Source organism: Hyperolius riggenbachi, chromosome 8, assembly GCF_040937935.1.
Source record: "Hyperolius riggenbachi isolate aHypRig1 chromosome 8, aHypRig1.pri, whole genome shotgun sequence".
Taxonomy (NCBI): Eukaryota; Metazoa; Chordata; class Amphibia; order Anura; family Hyperoliidae; genus Hyperolius; species Hyperolius riggenbachi.
Genome location: NC_090653.1, coordinates 219,027,274 through 219,049,617, shown reverse-complemented (window position 1 = coordinate 219,049,617; position 22,344 = coordinate 219,027,274). Strand labels below are relative to the sequence as shown.

At 44.6% G+C, this 22,344-nt stretch overlaps 1 long non-coding RNA gene across 1 annotated transcript; it reads left to right on the top strand.

Annotated features, from left to right (window-relative positions):
• Positions 1-486: 486 nt before the first annotated feature.
• LOC137528459 (uncharacterized) lies at positions 487-21,839 on the top strand. Its single transcript, XR_011023403.1, has 2 exons — positions 487-710; positions 21,631-21,839. It is a non-coding gene; the product is annotated as an uncharacterized lncRNA (long non-coding RNA).
• The last annotated feature ends 505 nt before the right edge of the window (positions 21,840-22,344 follow it).

Here is a 22,344-nt window from a genome sequence, read left to right as displayed (position 1 = left end):
TGAACGATCTAGCTTGGCGGATTTTTTCCAACGACGATCGTTTGCAAAAGTAGTACATCGTTGGAAACGGTCGTTCGTATTAGGCTTGACATGCGCATTTCGCTATTTCTCCATGGAACTTTTCATTTTTAAAGCGCAATAGTTGCTTTACCTGATGTAACGTTCGTTCTAACGATCAGATCGTTACACACATTTAAAAACTAACTTTACTTAGGTCGTTGTGTCGTCAACTAAAAGTTCGTTTGTCGTTCACAAGGAACGATCGCTGTCGCATGTGTGTACGTAGTTTAACACTCTGCATGCAGGCTTTGTATTTAAAGAAAACCTGTACTGAAAATAAAATTTAAAATAGGCATACACAAGTCATACTTACCTTCCATGTAGTCTACTCCTTAGTGTCTTTCTCCTGTCCTGCGTCCTATTTGTTCACTATGATCAAGGGAATTTTCCGTCCTCCATTTTGAAAATAGCCATTACCCCATAACAGCTTTCTGGTCAGCACACAGTTAAACTGTAACATCGCCCACTTGAGCCATAGGGAAACATGGACATTGCCTGGTACATCCGTTTTCCTCTCAGCTATAACTGACAGCAACTGATATTTTACTGACAGCAACTGATATATTTCAGATCTGACAAAATATTGTCAGAACTGGATGGTATTATTGCCAGAAGAAAATGGTGAGCTTCTGAGAGGAACTGATGGCAAGGTAACTCTGTAATTTTCATTTGAAGTTACCTCATGTGTTTATTTTAAATATTTTTACTCAGTACAGGTTCTCTTTAAGTTTATGTCCAGTCTCCATTGCAGTTCACACTCATAACGCATGTGTTGCACATATGCTGAAAGTATGGTTAATAATTCCAATGTGCGAAGGGAGCGGGCTGGGTGAAATCAGAAGTGTGTTTATTGAACATTTTCTGTAATGAACAAGCACATGTCTTTATCAGTCTGGAGTTACAGGAATGTGACAGTATATCCTATTCTTACATATGAATACACATCTATATTCATCAATACATTCTCCATAACAAGTGTAACTTTCCTATAAGAGACATTAACCATATAACATGTGCAGCTGCTCTTTGATTACTTAATCGGCATCACAGTAAGCAAACAGTGCATTATAGCTCATACAGACACATCAGCTTACTATAGCAATCACATCCACTATACAGTAGCACCAAGTGACCCATCAGTATATTTCATTCACAATTGTGTAGGGTTTAAACCCACTGCATCACCAGCAGCCTTGGCTGATTACAGGAATGGGATCTGAATCATTTTACCCTGTTTATAGCCCTTAATATGTGTTTTCTTACCTGTAATGAACAAGCACATGTCTTTATCAGTCTGGATTTACAGGAATGTGACAGTATATCCTGTCCTCCCAGGAACTAAAGATCTGTGTTTTCTGTTCCTCCCTTGCAGTGCTGTCATAAGGTCTTAACACTCTGCTGCCATCTAATGGTGATTTACTAAAGGGTCATGAATTGTTTCCTGATATAGCTGTCATTATCTTGGATTGCTGAGGCTGGCAATGATATAGATATTCGTTTATTTTTATGGGGTGCCTATTTTTGACATATCTTACACTCTCCCCCACAAAATTCGATGTCGTCCTCGACATACGCAGACTTTAATATGAGAATCACTATTCTCCTACTCATGTTTCAACCATTAGGAGCCAGGGTTTAGTAGTGATAAAATTACTTGAGGAACTGTCTTCCCTGCAACATCTACTCCCAGTTATGTCACAGTCTCCCACCCGGCCCACAGCGCTATGACACCGGGGGGAAATATTGTGGCCTATAGTCCACTAGTAAGAAACCCCTTTAACACAAGGTTGTGTATGATATTGTGAAGACAAGAATTGATATAAAACTAGGGGACACCTTATTACTTCTGACCTTTTTTTTTTTCCTACTACCTAGTTTTCATCATGTTACGCTATTTTATCTGGAGTGTCTGCAGTAAGAGTGCAAGAAATTTCCTTTTGTTAACCATGGAACATAACATTTAACATTTTCAACATAAGAAGACATTAATCAACCATAGCATTATAGACATGGATATGGTTACCAGTTTTTAGAGTCCTTAGCAAACCACTCCGGACTTAGGTACCAGCTAGGATAAATCTGTGGTGTATGAACACAGTCTATGACTTGTACTGCTACATTCCTGGCAACACTACTGGGTTGACCCAAGTGTCATATGTCAGAACTTTTGGTTGTCTCCTGTTTCTGCTGGGTTGTATTCTACAAAGTGGTAAGGCATCTAAAGCAAACTCGCCTTCTTCACTGTCAACTGTCTCTGTTGGTTTATCTGGTGAAGAGTCTTCTTCCTCTATGTTTCCTGATGGACCTGTATTATTTTCCGGTTGAATTACAGGCTCTTCCTCGGCAGTTTCCACTGTAGCTTCCTCTGTATTGTCTCCACTTGTTTCCAACTGGCAAGGATAAAACTCCTCTGCTTCTGGATTCTTCATGCAATTCTCTCAACACCAGTGGATGATATATCTTGGGTAACACTAGTTGAGAACTTGAGGGTGTTTTCCTTCTCAAGATTCCATCCTCATCGAGGTATAAATTGGTCCACTGCTTCAATAAGATGAGGATATCAAGCTGGCCACTTGGTCGTTGCTGTTTTGAGAGAAACCTGTTTTGATTTTTGTACTTTCACACTGGACCGATCACTGAGTCTTCTTTTTGTGCTGTCCTTATGGTCTCTTTAGGTATTTGAGCTACTTCTTTTTGGGTAGTATCTATTGTTGATGTGGTATTTGCAATGGTTATTGGACACAGCCAAGGTGTTTCTTCTTCCTGTATTACTTGAAGTACTTGTGTTATACAACTGATGACTTTGGGGTCAACTTCTTGTGAACACTGTTGCATATATTGTTCAGGACTTAATGGCATACGTGACAGTCCATCTGCATCCGTATTTCTCTTTCCTGGACGATACTTAATAGTGAATTTAACTACTTGACGACCGCCCCCAGCCGATGGGCGGCGGCAAAGTCCGGGCCCAAACGACCGCAATACGCCCATCGGCGGGGGCGGCTGCAGGCGTGGCTATGCGGCGATCGCGTCATTCGTGACGCGATCAGCCGCCGGGGACTGGCCCCGCCCCCCGTTCGCTGTAACCCGCCGGCCGTTCGGAAGCGCCAGCGGGTTACTAGCACCCGGATCGCCGCATGTATTTTGTATAATAGGCTTTGTAATGTATACAAAGCCTATTATACTGGCTGCCTCCTGCCCTGGTGGTCCCAGTGTCCGAGGGACCACCAGGGCAGGCTGCAGCCACCCTAGTCTGCACCCAAGCACACTGATTTCCCCCCCCCCCTGCCCCCTGGTCGCCCACAGCACCCCTCAGACCCCCCCTGCCCACCCCCCAGACCACTGTTTGCACCCAGTCACCCCCCTAATCACCCATCAATCACTCCCTGTCACTATCTGTCAGCGCTATTTTTTTTTAGTCCCTAATCTGCCCCCTGCCCCCTCCTGATCACCCCCCCACCCCTCAGATTCTCCCCAGACACCCCCCCCCCCCCCCGTGTACTGTATGCATCTATCCCCCCGATCACCTGTCAATCACCTGTCAATCACCCGTCAATCACCCCCTGTCACTGCCACCCATCAATCAGCCCCTAACCTGCCCCTTGCGGGCAATCTGATCACCCTACCACACCAATAGATCGCCCGCAGATCCGACATCAGATCACCTCCCAAGTGCAGTGTTTACATCTCTTCTCTCCTCTAAACACCCACTAATTACCCATCAATCACCTATCAATCACCCCCTATCACCACCTGTCACTGTTACCCATCAGATTAGACCCTAATCTGCCCCTTGCGGGCACCCAATCACCCGCCCACACGCTCAGATTGCCCTCAGACCCCCCCCCCCCCTTATCAATTCGCCAGTGCAATATTTACATCTGTTATTCCCTGTAATAACCCACTGATCACCTGTCAATCACCCATCAATCACCCCCTGTCACTGCCACCCATCAATCACCCCCTGTCACTGCCACCCATCAATCAGCCCCTAACCTGCCCTTTGCGGGCAATCTGATCACCCACCCACACCAATAGATCGCCCGCAGATCCGACATCAGATCACCTCCCAAGTGCAGTGTTTACATCTCTTCTCTCCTCTAAACACCCACTAATTACCCATCAATCACCCATCAATCACCCCCTATCACCACCTGTCACTGTTACCCATCAGTTTAGACCCTAATCTGCCCCTAGGGCACCCAATCACCCGCCCACACCTCAGAACGCCCTCAGACCCCAGCCCTGATCACCTCGCCAGTGCATTGCTTGCATCTATTTCCCCCCTCTAATCACACCTTGAGACACCCATCAATCACCTCCTGTCACCCCCTAGCACACCTACCCATCAGATCAGGCCTTAATTTGCCCCGTGTGGGCTCCTGATCACTCGACCAAACCCTCAGATCCCCCTCAGACCCCCTTCCGATCACCTCCCCAGTGCATTGATTGCATCTATTTTCCCCTCTAACCGCCCCCTGAGACACCCATCAATCACCTCCTGTCACCCCCCTAGCACTCCTATCCATCAGATCAGGCCCAATACATCCTGTCATCTAAGAGGCCACCCTGCTTATGACCGGTTCCACAAAATTTGCCCACTCATAGACCACCTGTCATCAAAATTTGCAGATGCTTATACCCCTGAACAGTCATTTTGAGAAATTTGGTTTCCAGACTACTCACAGTTTTGGGCCCATAAAATGCCAGGGCAGTATAGGGACCCCACAAGTGACCCCATTTTAGAAAGAAGACACCCCAAGGTATTCTGTTAGGTGTATGACGAGTTCATAGAAGATTTTATTTTTTGTCAAAAGTTAGCGGAAATTGGATTTTTATTGTTTTTTTCACAAAGTGTCATTTTTCACTAACTTGTGACAAAAAATAAAATTTTCTATGAACTCACCATACCCCTAACGGAATACCTTGGGGTTTTTTTCTTTCTAAAATGGGGTCACTTGTGGGGTTCCTATACTGCCTGGCATTTTAGGGGCCCTAAACCATGAGGAGTAGTCTAGAAAACAAATGCCTCAAAATGACCTGTGAATAGGACGTTGGGCCCCTTAGCGCACCTAGGCTGCAAAAAAGTGTCACACATGTGGTATCTCCGTACTCATAAGAAGTAGTATAATGTGTTTTGGGGTGTATTTTTATACATACCCATGCTGGGTGGGAGAAATCTCTCTGTAAATGGACAATTGTGTGTAAAAAAAAATCAAATAATTGTCATTTACAGAGATATTTCTCCCACCCAGCATCTGTATATGTAAAAATACACCACAAAACACATTATACTACTTCTCCTGAGTACGGCGGTACCACATGTGTGGCACTTTTTTGCACCCTAAGTGCGCTAAGGGGCCCAAAGTCCAATGAGTACCTTTAGGATTTCACAGGTCATTTTGCGACATTTGGTTTCAAGACTACTCCTCACGGTTTAGGGCCACTAAAATGCCAGGGCAGTATAGGAACCCCACAAATGACCCCATTTTAGAAAGAAGACACCCCAAGGTATTCCGTTAGGAGTATGGTGAGTTCATAGAAGATTTTATTTTTTGTCACAAGTTGGCGGAAAATGACACTTTGTGAAAAAAAACTATTAAAATCAATTTCCGCTAACTTGTGACAAAAAAAAAATCTTCTATGAACTCACCATACTCTTAACGGAATACCTTGGGGTGTCTTCTTTCTAAAATGGGGTAATTTGTGGGGTTCCTATACTGTCCTGGCATTTTAGGGGCCCTAAACCGTGAGGAGTAGTCTTGAAACGAAATTTCTCAAATTGACCTGTAAAATCCTAAAGGTACTCATTGGACTTTGGGCCCCTTAGCGCAGTTAGGGTGCAAAAAAGTGCCACACATGTGGTATCGCCGTACTCAGGAGAAGTAGTATAATGTGTTTTGGGGTGTATTTTTCCACATACCCATGCTGAGTGGGAGAAATATCTCTATAAATAGACAATTGTGTGTAAAAAAAAATAAAAAATGTCATTTACGGAGATATTTCTCCCACCCAGCATGGGTATGTGTAAAAATACACCCCAAAACACATTATAATACTTCTCCTGAGTACGGCAATACCACATGTGTGGCACTTTTTTGCAGCCTAACTGCGCTAAGGGGCCAAAAGTCCAATGAGCATCTTTAGGCTTTACAGGGGTGCTTACAATTAGGCACCCCCCAAAATGCCAGGACAGTGAACACACCCCACAAATGACCCCATTTTGGAAAGTAGACACTTCAAGGTATTCAGAGAGGAGCATAGTGAGTCCGTGGCAGATTTCATTTTTTTTTTTGTCGCAAGTTAGAAGAAATGGAAACTTTTCTTTTTTTTTTTTTGTCACAAAGTGTCATTTTCAGCTAACTTGTGACAAAAAATAAAATCTTCTATGAACTCACCATGCCTCTCACTGAATACTTTGGGATGTCTTCTTTCCAAAATGGGGACATTTGGGGGGTATTTATACTATCCTGGAATTCTAGCCCCTCATGAAACATGACAGGGGGTCAGAAAAGTCAGAGATGCTGGAAAATGGGAAAATTCACTTTTGGCACCATAGTTTGTAAACGCTATAACTTTTACCCAATCCAATAAATATACACTGAATGTTTTTTTTTTATCAAAGACATGTAGCAGAATAACTTTCGCGCTCAAATGTATAGGAAATTTTATTTTATTTGAAAAATGTCAGCACAGAAAGTTAAAAAAAGTCATTTTTTTGACAAAATTCATGTCTTTTTTGATGAATATAATAAAAAGTAAAACTTGCAGCAGCAATCAAATCGTACCAAAAGAAAGCTGTATTAGTGACAAGAAAAGGAGGTAAAATTCATTTAGGTGGTAGGTTGTATGACCGAGCAATAAACCGTGAAAGCTGCAGTGGTCTGAATGGAGAAAAAGGCTCTGGTCCTTAAGGGGTGAAAAGACTGTGGTCCTTAAGTGGTTAAAATCAGCAAGTTCTGCAAACCATCGATGGCCTGTTGCGTTTAGTTTAGCCGTCGTTAGGACATAGGTTAGTGGATTATTGTCAGTATATACTACAAAGCATGGACAGTAGTATAGGTAGCCTTGGAATCTTTCACAGATGGCCCACTTCATTGCAAGGAATTCTAGTTTCCCTGAATGCATGTGATAATTCTTCTCCGCAGGTGTGAGAGTCCTGGATCCATAAGCAATTACTTTTAAATTTCCCTCTTGCTCTTGATATAGCATGGCTCCTAGTCCTTCCTGCGAGGCATCACAGTGCAGAATAAAGGATTGGTTATAGTCTGGGTAACCCATAACTGGAGGATGTGTTAGGACCTCAATTAATCGGTTCAGCACTACCTGGTGGTGGTCAGTCCAGACAATGAACTGATGAGAAGGTAGTTGACCTTTTATCTTTGGTGACGGCTTCTTCCTTTTCTTCTGTTGGTTAGCTGATGTTATAGTAGGTGTTGTATCTGCTGATAGCAATTCATAAAGGGGTTTTGCAATCCTGGAAAAATTCTGGATGTAAGGACGATAGTATGAAATGAATCCTAATAACTTCCGGAGTTCTCCCACAGTTTTTAGGTTGTTTCCCAAGGCCAGCACAATGGCAATGTCTGCCGGATCCATGGAATGGCCATCTTTGGACACTATCTTGCCCAGAAATCTAACTTCGTTCCGGAAAAGTTCACATTTCTTTGCTGTTAACTTAACTCCATGTTTCTGATACCGTTGCAGTACCAACCGGACATGTTCCACATGCTCTTGGAATGATCTGCTATGAACAAGGTTATCATCTAGGTATGGCTGACATACCTCATCTCTCAGTCCCCTTTAACAAGTTTCCATGCTGCGTTGGAATTCAGCTGGCGCAGAGCTAAGACCAAAAGGTATTCTGATCCACTCATACAGACCCCAAGGTGTAATGAAGGCAGTCAGTGGTCGACTGGATTCTTCCACAAATCCTTGGTGGTAGGCTTTTCCTTGGTCTAACACTGAAAACCATGCACTTCCTCCTAAGCTGTCCAGCATGTCTTGGATCCTAGGGATTGGATGGCGATCAGGTATGGACTTCTGGTTCAATTCCCTATAATCGCAACACAGCCTTAAACTACTGTCCTTCTTTCTCACACACACAATGGGTGAAGAGTATGATGATTTTGATTCTGCAATCCATCCACGGTTCAACAGATCTTGCAGATATTCTTTCACCTCCTGGTGTAGTGGTCTTGGCACGGACCTATAAGTTCTTCTAACTGGTATATTGTCTTTGAGGCGCAGTTGTAATTGCAGGGATAGGATACATCCGACATCAAAATCATCTTTGGCGAAGGCGTGGCATTCCTCCCTTAGCATTGTTCTGACTACCAGTTGATCTTCCGCCGGCAGGTGGTCTATAGGTACTGGTGGATCCCAGTGTTCTTGATGAGCATAGCTTACCGGCCTTGTGTTTAACTTGTCCATTTGACCTTCTGGCCCTGTTCTGGATGACTGCAGACTCTGCATCACTGGTCGATTGGTTACATTCACTGATTCTTTTGGTTTCACCAGAGCTGGGTATGTAGTCTTGATGGGCTCAAGGCACCCAATCCTAGTCTGACTTGGTAAGATAATGTCTCGCTGGGTTGTGTTCCAAACTGGGATGGATAATTTAGAAAACTGTCCCTTTTGGAGTGACACTAATATTTCTCCGATATACAGTCCTTCTGGCACAACATGAGCCCCATCCGGTGTAAAAAATACAGTTTGCCCTTGCAGTGCTGGTTTGGCATGAGCCCTACATCTAAGATAAGTCACAGTGATGTCTGAATTCTTTGGCTCTTGGTACCAGTCTTTAGTGCAGTACAAGTTTCTCTCAGGCTGGCTTGTAATTTATTCACCAGGATTTTTACTTTGGGGGTTGGTAATTCCAAGGCGGCTCCTAGTATGTCCACGAACACTGTAATGGTTCTCCTTCCTTTGCTAGCTGTCTCCTTGAAGAGTTCTTCTATGATGTTGTATCCAATAATTGGCGTCTCTGCGACTTTCTCATCTGCTGATACCACAAGTGGCACTACTAGTTGTTTGGTGTTATTAGTTCCAGCTGTTATTTGAAAAACTACCTCAATCCACCCAGAGAAAGGAATTTCCGTTTCATTGACAGCCTTCCCACAGAGGACCTCGGGCCCCAGAAATTCTTCTAAAGATCGGCAGGGCCGGATTTGTACTTCTTACCGCCCAAGGCCGACTATTACCAGCCGCCCCAACCGAAACCGTATCCTACCATCTCTCTCCACACCGCTGGTGTCCTCTATTGCGGCTAGTGCCGAGGTCTCCATGGCAATATGAAGTGAATCAATCACGTCACACGGGGAACTGGTCAATCAAGCGATCTACAGGTGATGGGCGTGGTGGGAGCCATCCACCACACACACATTGTCAAAAGTGGCTCACAATTGGACATTGGGTGGGGTCAGCAACACATAAAAGTGAGTCCTGTACCCACTGCTGTTTTCAGGGTAACAGCGCTGGCCAATCAATAATTAAGAAATGGGTACTGTGAGAGGCTGCCTTCTGTATTCTGTACTATTTGCTGGTGCTGTCCCTGGTCCTTTCATCCCCCACATCAAGTGTGTGAGACCCGGCCTTCTGTAACTGCCTGCAGCTGCTGCTATGTCATTGGACAAGGCCTGGCTTTTTGCTAGTCACTCACTGTTCACAAACGTTTGGTTAACGGACTGCAGCTGCCTGTAGCACAGCACAGGCAGATGCCAGCTGGTACTAATAGTGCAGTTATCCTGACCCCTTTCATTTGTTTGGACACTTGCAAATAATGCCCTGCAAATAATGCCCACTGTCTGCAGGCCGCCCCTTGTTTATCTGGTGCCCTAGGCCATGGCCTATATGGCCTTGCCAGAAATCCGGCCAAGAAGATCGGACCACTGTATGTGGCAGGACCCGCTGTCTCCAGTTCTCATTGATGATGCTCACCTGTGAGCCCGTGTCCCATAGGGCTTGGACAGGAGTATTGTCTATTTCACAGTTCACAAGGCACCTTTTCCCAACAAGACTCAGTAACTTGTTGTTCTGTCTCCTAGTCGTGTTGTCTACCTGAGTTGGTACTTGCTCAGCCACCTGTAGGGACCTCTGACTTTCACAGTTAAGCCCTCTTTGGACAGACTCTGAATTTCCTCTACCAGTCACGGCACTGATGATGATTTTGGAGCTTTCGGGCTTACCACTTACATGGGTTGCACTTTGGGACACAGGGTGGATTATAGAACAGGTTACTGTCGGTCCCTTAACAGCAACCCTCTCCCGTTTAAATGGTCTGGTTTGGGTGTTCTGCAATGTCTTGCTTTATGTCCAGATTGTCCACAGTTGAAGCAATGATCGCAGGCACTTGTCTGACTAGTCCTTTTACAGAATTGACAACATCCCTTACTCGTACCCACTTTTACCTGAGGCCCTCGGAATTCACGGTTTCATTGGGTGCTTGAGCCTCGAAGAAGTGTCTTCATCTCTAGCATCTCTTTTTGTATCTGTAGCATCATCTTCTCCAGTTCAGAGTTGCTCTTAGATTGCTGTTGACTTGTTGAGCTACTTGCCTGTGGTGGAGACCAAGGTGTTGTGTTGGCAGTTGTTGTCAGGGCACTGGGTTCCGGCTGACACTGTACGGCATTAGACTCACATTCTTTCCTCTTCGCAATACTGCTATGCTGAATGTTCTTTTGCTTCTGCTCTCTTTCCATCGCCATACTAGCAGCTTCATTCATTTTCTCTATGAGCACCTCATCTAGAATGGAAGGGTCATCTAAATACTGCTTTAATTGGAATTTGATGTGGTCGTTTCTCAATCCAGTACCCACCGATCTTAGAAATTTCTTATGTATCATCTCAGTCCCGAAATGTTCTTCAGAGCCTTCACCCTGAGAGACAAATAGCAACCGATCCTTCAATTCAATCGCTCTGAACAGGAAATTCTGTGGAGTTTCATCACTTTTCTGGGAAATATTGAGGAGTTGCATGTACAGTTCAGAGGTGTTCTGCTCCTTGTAGTGACTTTTCAAGATCATTTTAAGCTGCACTAAAGTCAGTCCATTTTTCATCTCCAGCATACCTCTGAGGCTTAGGCCAGGGCTAATAGCTTTGACCACTGCTTCCACTATCTCAGCCTCAGGGTATCCCTTCTGCAGTCCCCAGTCGATTTGGTGCATTAAATTGGTGTAGGTCAGCTTATCTTTCTGCTCTTTTTCTCCAATTTGACCTGTGATCTTAAAGTCTTTTCTAATTGTCACCTCTGGCAAGTTACCTTGATGTAGTCTCTGCGTAAGTGGCACTGACGCTGATTTTTGCTGACTGTTACTTGAGTCTTTATTTTTGGTACTCAGCTCTTTAATCTGTTCCTCAATTATTCTGGATGTTTCCTGGAACTTCTCCTGCATTATGTGGTACTGTTGCTTTAAGTCGACTAATTGCTGTGTCGGTTGGGGGTCTTTTTCCCTGAAGGATTGGACTTCTGCAGTGTCCCTCTTCTCCTCTAGCTCGCTAATAAATCTGTTTGTAGCCTGCAGAAATTGTGTCACCGCCTCCTCATTTTCAACTTCAACCATTTCATCTATCACCTCATTAATGATCCGCATAAAATGGCGCCGGGTTTTCCCTTTCGCCATGCTGGCATCAGGAACTTGGATGAATTGGCAAATCTCGGTGAGTTCACCCACTGACAGATGGATTAGGTGTCCATTGATTTCATCTTGCAGTTTCTCTAGATACATTGGTGTTTGCTGGCGGTGCTGCAGAGGTTAACGTCTCCTCGAATGCTTCGCTTAACCGGTTTCTTCACTTCCGGGACTGCACTTTCTTCACCCGCTCCCCGTACGGGCCACCAATTTTGTTGTACATATGCTGAAAGTATGGTTAATAATTCCAATGTGCGCAGGGAACGGGCTGGGTGAAATCAGAAGTGCGTTTATTGAACATTTTCTGTAATGAACAAGCACATGTCTTTATCAGTCTGGAGTTACAGGATTGTGACAGTATATCCTATTCTTACATATGAATACACATCTATATTCATCAATACATTCTCCATAACAAGTGTAACTTTCCTATAAGAGACATTAACCATATAACATGTGCAGCTGCTCTTTGATTACTTAATCGGCATCACAGTAAGCAAACAGTGCATTATAGCTCATACAGACACATCAGCTCCCTATAGCAATCACATCCACTATACAGTAGCACCAAGTGACCCAGGGGTCTAGTCCTGGGAAAAGAAGTGAGTGGACTCACTTGGAGAACCCCAAAAGATAGGCGTGGTCAAGCACACCATGGGCGTGGTCATGGGTGGGGCCAAATATACATGACCTTAGCAGTGATGTAAAAGGTCTGCCGAGGAAGTTTGAGCTCTGCCGTAGTGTATCCCCCAAAAATAGATGTAATCTGACAGCATTTCACCAAAAAGACACATAATCTGGTAGAAGTTCCTCCAAAATACAGATAATATGGAGGTGGTTCCCCCAAAATAGACAATGTGGCAGCAGCAGTTCCACCAACATACACATAATTTGGAAGCAGTTTCCCAAAATATGTGAAACCTGGCAGCGGATCACCCAAAATACACGTAACACCCAAAGGACATATAATCTGGCAGTAGTGGTCCCCCAAACATACACAATCTGGCAGCAGTTCCCCAAAATACACGTAATCTGGCAGCAGCCGTTCCCCTAACATACACATCTGGCAGCTGTTCCCCAAAATACATAACAGCTGTTCCACAAAAATGCAGATAATCTGACAGCAGTTCCCCCAAAATAGGTACCCCCAGGTAGCCAGGTCTATAGGTGTCCCCAGTATAAGTAGCCATGAGTATAGTAGTCCCCAGTATATGTAGCCAGAGGTATAGTTGCCTAGTATATGTAGCCAGGGGTATATGTGCCCAGTATATGTAGCCAGGAGTATATGTGCCCAGTATATATAGCCAGGGGTATATGTGCCCAGTATATGTAGCTAGAGGTATATGTGTCCAGTACATGTAGCCAGGGGTATATGTGCCCAGTATATATAGCCAGGGGTATATGTGCCCAGTATATATATAGGCAGGGGTATATGTGCCCAGTATATATAGCCAGTGGGATATGTGCCCAGTATATATAGCCAGTGGGATATGTGCCCAGTATATATAGGCAGAGGTATATGTGCCCAGTATATGTAGCCAGTGAGATATGTCCCCAGTATATGTAGTCAGGGGTATATGTGCCCAGTATATATAGGCAGGGGTATATGTGCCCAGTATATATAGCCAGTGGGATATGTGCCCAGTATATATAGCCAGTGGGATATGTGCCCAGTATATATAGGCAGAGGTATATGTGCCCAGTATATGAAGCCAGTGGGATATGTCCCCAGTATATGTAGTCAGGGGTATATGAGCCCAGTATATATAGCCAGGGGTATATGTGCTCAGTATATATAGTCAGGGGTATATGTGCCCAGTATATATAGTCAGGGGTATATGTGCCCAGTATATATAGGCAGGGGTATATGTGCCCAGTATATATAGGCAGGGGTATATGTGCCCAGTATATATAGCCAGTGGGATATGTGCCCAGTATATATAGCCAGTGGGATATGTTCCCAGTATATATAGGCAGAGGTATATGTGCCCAGTATATGTAGCCAGTGGGATATGTGCCCAGTATATGTAGGCAGGGGTATATGTGCCCAGTATATGTAGGCAGGGGTATATGTGCCCAGTATATGTAGCAAGGGGTATATGTGCCCAGTATATGTAGCCAGGGGTATATGTGCCCAGTATATGTAGCCAGGGGTATATGTGCCCAGTATATGTAGTCAGGGGTATATGTGCCCAGTATATGTAGTCAGGGGTATAGTAGTCCCCAGTATATGTAGCCAGGGGTATTTGTGCCCAGTATATGTAGCCAGGGGTATATATGCCCAGTATATGTAGCCAGGGGTATATGTGCCCAGTATATGTAGCCAGGGGTATATGTGCCCAGTATATGTAGGCAGGGGTATATGTGCCTAGTATATGTAGCCAGGGGTATATGTGCCCAGTATATGTAGCCAGGGGTATATGTGCCCAGTATATGTAGGCAGGGGTATATGTGCCCAGTATATGTAGCCAGGAGTATATGTGCCTAGTATATGTAGCCAGGGGTATATGTGCCCAGTATATGTAGCCAGGGGTATATGTGCCCAGTATATGTAGCCAGGGGTATATGTGCCCAGTATATGTAGCCAGGGGTATATGTGCCCAGTATATGTAGTCAGGGGTAAATGTGCCCAGTAGATGTAGTCAGGGGTATAGTAGTTCCCAGTATATGTAGCCAGGGGTATATATGCCCAGTATATGTAGTCAGGGGTATATATGCCCAGTATATGTAGCCAGGGGTATATGTGCCCAGTATATGTAGGCAGGGGTATATGTGCCCAGTATATGTAGGCAGGTGTATATGTCCCCAGTATATGTAGCCAGGGGTATATGTGCCCAGTATATGTAGGCTGGGGTATATATGCCCAGTATATGTAGCCAGGGGTATATGTGCCCAGTATATGTAGGCAGGGGTATATGTGCCCAGTATATGTAGGCAGGTGTATATGTCCCCAGTATATATAGCCAGGGGTATATGTGCCCAGTATATGTAGCTAGAGGTATATGTGTCCAGTACATGTAGCCAGGGGTATATGTGCCCAGTATATATAGCCAGGGGTATATGTGCCCAGTATATATATAGGCAGGGGTATATGTGCCCAGTATATATAGCCAGTGGGATATGTGCCCAGTATATATAGCCAGTGGGATATGTGCCCAGTATATATAGGCAGAGGTATATGTGCCCAGTATATGTAGCCAGTGAGATATGTCCCCAGTATATGTAGTCAGGGGTATATGTGCCCAGTATATATAGGCAGGGGTATATGTGCCCAGTATATATAGCCAGTGGGATATGTGCCCAGTATATATAGCCAGTGGGATATGTGCCCAGTATATATAGGCAGAGGTATATGTGCCCAGTATATGAAGCCAGTGGGATATGTCCCCAGTATATGTAGTCAGGGGTATATGAGCCCAGTATATATAGCCAGGGGTATATGTGCTCAGTATATATAGTCAGGGGTATATGTGCCCAGTATATATAGTCAGGGGTATATGTGCCCAGTATATATAGGCAGGGGTATATGTGCCCAGTATATATAGGCAGGGGTATATGTGCCCAGTATATATAGCCAGTGGGATATGTGCCCAGTATATATAGCCAGTGGGATATGTTCCCAGTATATATAGGCAGAGGTATATGTGCCCAGTATATGTAGCCAGTGGGATATGTGCCCAGTATATGTAGGCAGGGGTATATGTGCCCAGTATATGTAGGCAGGGGTATATGTGCCCAGTATATGTAGCAAGGGGTATATGTGCCCAGTATATGTAGCCAGGGGTATATGTGCCCAGTATATGTAGCCAGGGGTATATGTGCCCAGTATATGTAGTCAGGGGTATATGTGCCCAGTATATGTAGTCAGGGGTATAGTAGTCCCCAGTATATGTAGCCAGGGGTATTTGTGCCCAGTATATGTAGCCAGGGGTATATATGCCCAGTATATGTAGCCAGGGGTATATGTGCCCAGTATATGTAGCCAGGGGTATATGTGCCCAGTATATGTAGGCAGGGGTATATGTGCCTAGTATATGTAGCCAGGGGTATATGTGCCCAGTATATGTAGCCAGGGGTATATGTGCCCAGTATATGTAGGCAGGGGTATATGTGCCCAGTATATGTAGCCAGGAGTATATGTGCCTAGTATATGTAGCCAGGGGTATATGTGCCCAGTATATGTAGCCAGGGGTATATGTGCCCAGTATATGTAGCCAGGGGTATATGTGCCCAGTATATGTAGTCAGGGGTAAATGTGCCCAGTAGATGTAGTCAGGGGTATAGTAGTTCCCAGTATATGTAGCCAGGGGTATATATGCCCAGTATATGTAGTCAGGGGTATATATGCCCAGTATATGTAGCCAGGGGTATATGTGCCCAGTATATGTAGGCAGGGGTATATGTGCCCAGTATATGTAGGCAGGTGTATATGTCCCCAGTATATGTAGCCAGGGGTATATGTGCCCAGTATATGTAGGCTGGGGTATATGTGCCCAGTATATGTAGGCAGGGGTATATGTGCCCAGGTAGCCAGGTGTGCCCCCAGCAGGAGGGGAGCAGCGCAGAGAAGGCGAGCTATGGGGACAGCGGGGATGGGCGGACATCTCCCCCCCATCCCTCACCTTCGTGCTCCCCTTCCTGCCTCTTCCCTCTGGTGTTTTGAAATGTCGGGCACGGCGGCAAAAGTGGGCGGAGACTTAACGCGTTCCAGCCGCAAGGGATGCTCCGCTCTGTGTGCGGCTAGTCTGGTCTTCTAGCCACACACAGAGCAGAGCGTCCCTTGCGGCCGAAAGAAGGCTGAAAGTCTCCGCCCACTTTAGCCGTGGGCCCGACATTTCAAAACACCGGAGGGGAGAGGCAGGAAGGGGAGCACGAAGGTGAGGGATGGGGGGGAGATGTCCGCCCATCCCCGCTGTCCCCATAGCTCTCCTTCTCTGCGCTGTTCCCCTCCACACAAGCCAGGGTGAACAGTGTCCACGCTGAAAAAAAAGTGGGTGGACGCCGTTCACCTGCGTCCACGCAGGACTCGACCCCTGAAGTGACCCATCAGTATATTTCATTCACAATTGTGTAGGGTTTATGTACACCCACTGCATCACCAGCAGCCTTGGCTGATTACAGGAATGGGATCTGAATCATTTTACCCTGTTTATAGCCCTTAATATGTGTTTTCTTACCTGTAATGAACAAGCACATGTCTTTATCAGTCTGGAGTTACAGGAATGTGACTGTATATCCTGTCCTCCCAGGAACTAAAGATCTGTGTTTTCTGTTCCTCCCTTGCAGTGCTGTCATAAGGTCTTAACACTCTGCTGCCATCTAATGGTGATTTACTAAAGGGTCATGAATTGTTTCCTGATATAGCTGTCATTATCTTGGATTGCTGAGGCTGGCAATGATATAGATATTAGTTTATTTTTATGGGGTGCCTATTTTTGACATATCTTACACATGCATAATGCAATGGACCACTGTGAATCCAGCCTAAGGCTTAGTACCAGATTACTGACCAGGCAAATATATTGATTGGGGTACCAGGAGGTCAAGGGGGCCCATAAACATGTATTGCCTCTCTTCACGTAGTCCTTGAAGGGAACCTAAAGTAAACGAGAAAAAAAGAGTTTCACTTACCTGGTGCTTCTACCAGCCCCCCTGCAGCCACCCTGTGCCCACACCGTCCTGGAAGAAACCTATGTCCTGCGCAGTGGCTTAGTTTTGATTCCAGCGAAAGAGGCACTCGCCAACCACTGCGTCTGTGTGGCCCTGCTGCCCGGAGTGTCCCGCACATGCAAAGCCTCTTCTGGTTTAGCTGGGCCTGGCATTAGTGCACAGGTGCTAGCCTGGCTACTCGCATCCTACATCACAGAGTCATGATGTCATGTGCATGCGCAGTGCACTTCCGGCCACGCAATGTAGGTTGCACGCAGCCAGATCAGTGCCTGTGCACTAATGCCAGACCTGGCCAACACCGGATAGGCTGCCGGGGGGGCATTCAGGTAGGAAAGGAGGGAGATAGAGGAGAACTGTTTCTCCTAGTTAGTTCAGCTCCGGTATCCTTTAAGGTAAATAGACAACACTGTCCTCCCGAAAACACACACAAACATAATACAGCATCGATTTTCTCCCAAAAACACACGCATAGTACAGCAGCGATTACCACCAAAAAACACACACATATAATACGAAAGTGATTTACTCCAAAAAAAACACACATAATACGGCAGCAATTTCCTCCAAAAAAACTACACAACAAAAGCAGGTTACACATGAATAGGATTGCAGTTCTGCAATGAAGAACACATGCAACTGTTATGATCATGTCTGCAGCGTTTACTGCTGGCTGCAGTGGTATTGTAACCCAAGCAGTTCTGATGTCATTACATGCATTTTCTTGCATAGTTTGGTTTGCACTTAAACTAGTTGCTGATTCCATCTGCAGTCGCTCTGAAGTTAATGACAGTTTAATATGCTTTTGTGTACACAAACATTGTCTGCTGCAATGGAGGGGCAATCCCTTTCCTGCAGGCTGCATATCATTGTCTGCCTTTTCCTGCTGTCAGCCTGTGATTAATTACCATTCACTTGTGTGGGAATCTGCAGGTCTGCCCCATTGGATGACCTCAGTATAAAGAACTGCTTCCTGCAATGCTTGATGGGCTACCATAGTCTCAGATCCTGTCTGTTACTCTGCCCGTGCCCCACCTCGTTCCTAGTCCGTGTGGACTGCGCTGACTCCTGCGAAGGGGTCAGCGAGTCCTCCTAGTTCTGCTCTTGTTTCTAGAAGTTGTTACTTTGCTTGTCTTGTGTCATATATTGGTTCATCGCCAATATATACGCATACTTGCACGTTTATTATTTTCCTTGTATTCGTGTTACGTTGATACATCAGTGTCGCTGATATATACGTACACGAACTGTTTATATCCTGTGTTCCGTTAGTCAGCGTTCCAGCACGCTGAGCTAGTTATCCTGTTCCTGGTCCTGTTTGTGGATTGCGTTCATCTCTGCGAAGAGATAGCGAATCCTTCTGAGTCCTGTTCCCTGTATTACTCCAGTCTTAGTCAGAGTTCCTGCTTATGTCCTATATCGGTTCATTGCCGATATATACATATGTTAGTCAGACGTTACAAATAGTTTCATTGATAGCTGTAATTGTAATACGCTAGGAAATCATACTTATTGTATATTTATCTGTGTTACGTTCATCTATCTTGATCCTGCTATTTCCTGACTATCCTGTCCTGTCTTGGTGAGGCACGCCATCGCTGCAAACGCATTGGCTACCTCATTCCAGTCTGTTTTATTGTGGACGCTTGCTGTCACTAAGTAGTGACTAGTTAAGCAAGCGTTCATTCTGTCTACCTGTCCTGATCTCCTCAGTCCTGGTTTATGCTCTCAGCGCTACTTTGCGCTGAGACGTTATAACGAAAGTGTTGTTTGTGGCTGTTCGGATCTGCACCGGCTCTGTGCACCACAATCTCCTATTGGAGTCAGTCCTCTCCTCCACTAAACTGGGGATATCCTGATTCCTTGTGCTAGTGTGTGTACCTCCTTCACGTCAGCTTATGTGTTGCATGCTGACTGTGGAGAATACACCTCCAAGCTTAACAGCAACAAGGCGCAAACATGAAAGGAGTTGTCATGATGACTATTTTGCTGGGAGACTAGTATATTGTGGACTTGCTATTTTGAATAAAAGATGCACCCCCCCCCCCCACACACACACCCTCCATATTGCAATAAGCACCCTCTGTGCTGCAGACTGGTGAGTCTGGTGACAAATACACAAGCATAGCTCCCAACTGTCCCTTTTTCGGAGGGAAAGTCCCTCTTTGGGAGCCCTCTGTCCCTCTTTCCACCTCATTTGTCCCTCTTTCAGGACTTTGTCCCTCTTTCCATGTAAATACATATATTTCTCTACTAAAAAGTGTGTTTGATTGACTCTAAACTTTATTCCCATCCTTTAAATTGATATATTACTAATTTTAAAATGTTAGTATGAAGGAAAATGAACCAGGATAGAAAGGACCAGTGTGGTTTGAATTATGAAACAACATATTTTTCTCATGATATTTTTATTGTATGCGTGACTAGGGGTGTGACAGGGGCATGGCATGGGTGGGGCTTAAGTGGGCCTCTTTCTCATCTCAAGAAGATGGGAGGTATGCACAAGTATATTCGCAGCATAAGCATGTCTCACTCACCTACAACTTCCAACAGGCTCTGATGTGTCCCTCTGTGCTCAACTCCAGTCAGCTGCTCTCTGTCCAATCTCCTGCACCTCATAGGAAGCTGCAGAAGACCCAGGAAGTAGTGAGCAGCTGGCTAGGGCTGATCATGGAAAACACATCCTGGGAGCCTGTTGCAAATGAGGGATACAATTGCACTGACCGCTGCATGCCACTGACACAGGAGGAAAGGGGAGCAGAGAAATAGAGCAGTGATCTGGTACTGGCATCATAGCAACAGAATCCAGTGTGGCTAAGGTTCAGGGCACCATGATCAGCTTGTCGTGCCCTGACGTCCGGGGCGCAGTAAGTGGGGATTCAGGGCTCAAGCCCCGGATCTTCAGCCCTAATGACACGCCTGATGTGAAATGCAGAGTTCCTTCTGGGTCAGGTTACTTTAACTGCTTTTTGTTTCAGGATGTAAATTCTACGTCCTAATTAGTGCTGCTGTAGGTTTCAGGACGTAGAATAAACGCCCCCCATTAAAAATCGAACTCGCACGATCTTGTGTTAAAAGTGAATGATTGCTACTAGCAATAGCAGCAAACATTCAATAAAGTTAGTCAACAAAAAAAAAGTTTTAAAAGTAAAAAAACTTTGTTTTATTAGGACATGGTCCCAATAAAACAAAGCGTTTTTTTTATACCCAGTTATGTTTTAACCCCAGCCTAGCCAATTAATTCATTGTTAACCCCTGCAATACCTATAACTGTTTAGAAACTTTTAATGACTGTTGCCTGCAGCAATTGGATGCGACCCCCTCCCCAATGCTTTACAGCTGTATCGCTCTGCTGTTGCCTAGCAATGCATCTGTACAGCACTATGGCCTCCCAAATGAACACATCTGATCACTACAGACGTGCAGGATAACAGTCCCCCACATGCTCAGATATTAATAAAAGATGGCATAAACTGTGGGACATGCCATGTGAAAATTAGAAAGGGTGAAATATGAAAAAGTGTGTATTTTATGCATTTACGCCTACTTTTTCCTTATAAAATGACTATGAAATAAAATATTATAAGGAAAAAACTTTACCCAAAGAAAGCCTAGAATGTACTGAAAAACAAAAAAGTATATGTATCACTAAGATGGTATAAGAAATTAAAAGCTACTGCTGTATCAAAGTGACACAGCTGAAGTGTAAAAAATGTCAGGAACCTTAGAGTAAACTTGAGACAAAGGGAAAAAAAAGGTTTTCTACATACCTGGGGCTTCCTCCAGCTGCCTTCAGGCTGATCGCTCTCTCGCCATCAACATACAAACAAAATAATATGACAAAAACTATAACTTTGCAAGATTCTAAAACGATAACATATTTCAAAAACTTTAATGTTCTAATGTTGAAAACAATATTTATTGGGTGCCCTTTTTTCTGCATTTGGTGCCATTTGCCCAAATCCATTAGCTGCCGCACGCCAGCACCCTTTTTTCCTGCTACCTCTATATGCTGTGAAAAATAACTTGCTCATTATAACCTAGTGTGTTGTTTAAGTTTCCTCCAGTAGGTGGCAGCAAGGAAGGCATGTGTGGTCAATTTGCGCTAAGCAAGCTGGATAGTCTGCTGCACAGATGGAACAAATGAAACAAAAATGTAAAATGCTGTCTGTTTGCAATTTTCTCTTAAACTGTTGACCCACATGTAATGCGTTTACATCATCAAACCATAGTGTAACTTAATGCATTACTGACATCATTTCTGTATTTCTAGGTGTTCCAGAACTATGGATGTGAGCCAAAAACAAAAGTGCAGCCATCAAGTTTTTGACTAAAGAAAGATGTGCTGCTACCAACATCACCAAAATCACCATAAGGCTCAGAAATGAGACAGTTAATAAGAGTAATGTTTGAAATAGTTTAAGAAAAAGAAGGTAAAAAACAAACAAACAAAAAAACAGTATTAAACAGTCTTAAAGTGAATGGGAACCGTTTTTTTGTTGTTATTTTCAATACCTGATCATTTACCTATTACTCTCCTGTGCTGCTCAGTCCCCTTTTTATTTCAATCACTGCAGCCTGGCACCCAAAATCTCATTTATAAAAATGTGACCAGTTCGGTCAAATATAACGCTATTGGAAGGAGGCAGAGCTTATTTCCACTGCTCTGTCTCTCCTCTGTCATTCATTGCCATCACCTCCCCTCTCCCCACCCCTCTGAGCCGCGCTCCCGATAATGCGTGGCTCCCTTGGTCTCACTCTCAGAGAAGCGATGCAGTGAAAAATATGGATTGCATGCTACAGATGTGTGCAGCACGCATCCGATTCCCCAGCAGTGTGGTGTACACTGTACACTAGATGCTAGAGGACATGTGTCCTAAATCAGAAGATGAATAGAGATGACTTAGTAAATTAGGCCTTAGTAAATTGTGTTCAACAAATGGTAATTTGCTCTCCTGGTATTCAAGCAGTTTTGCTTTTAATACGT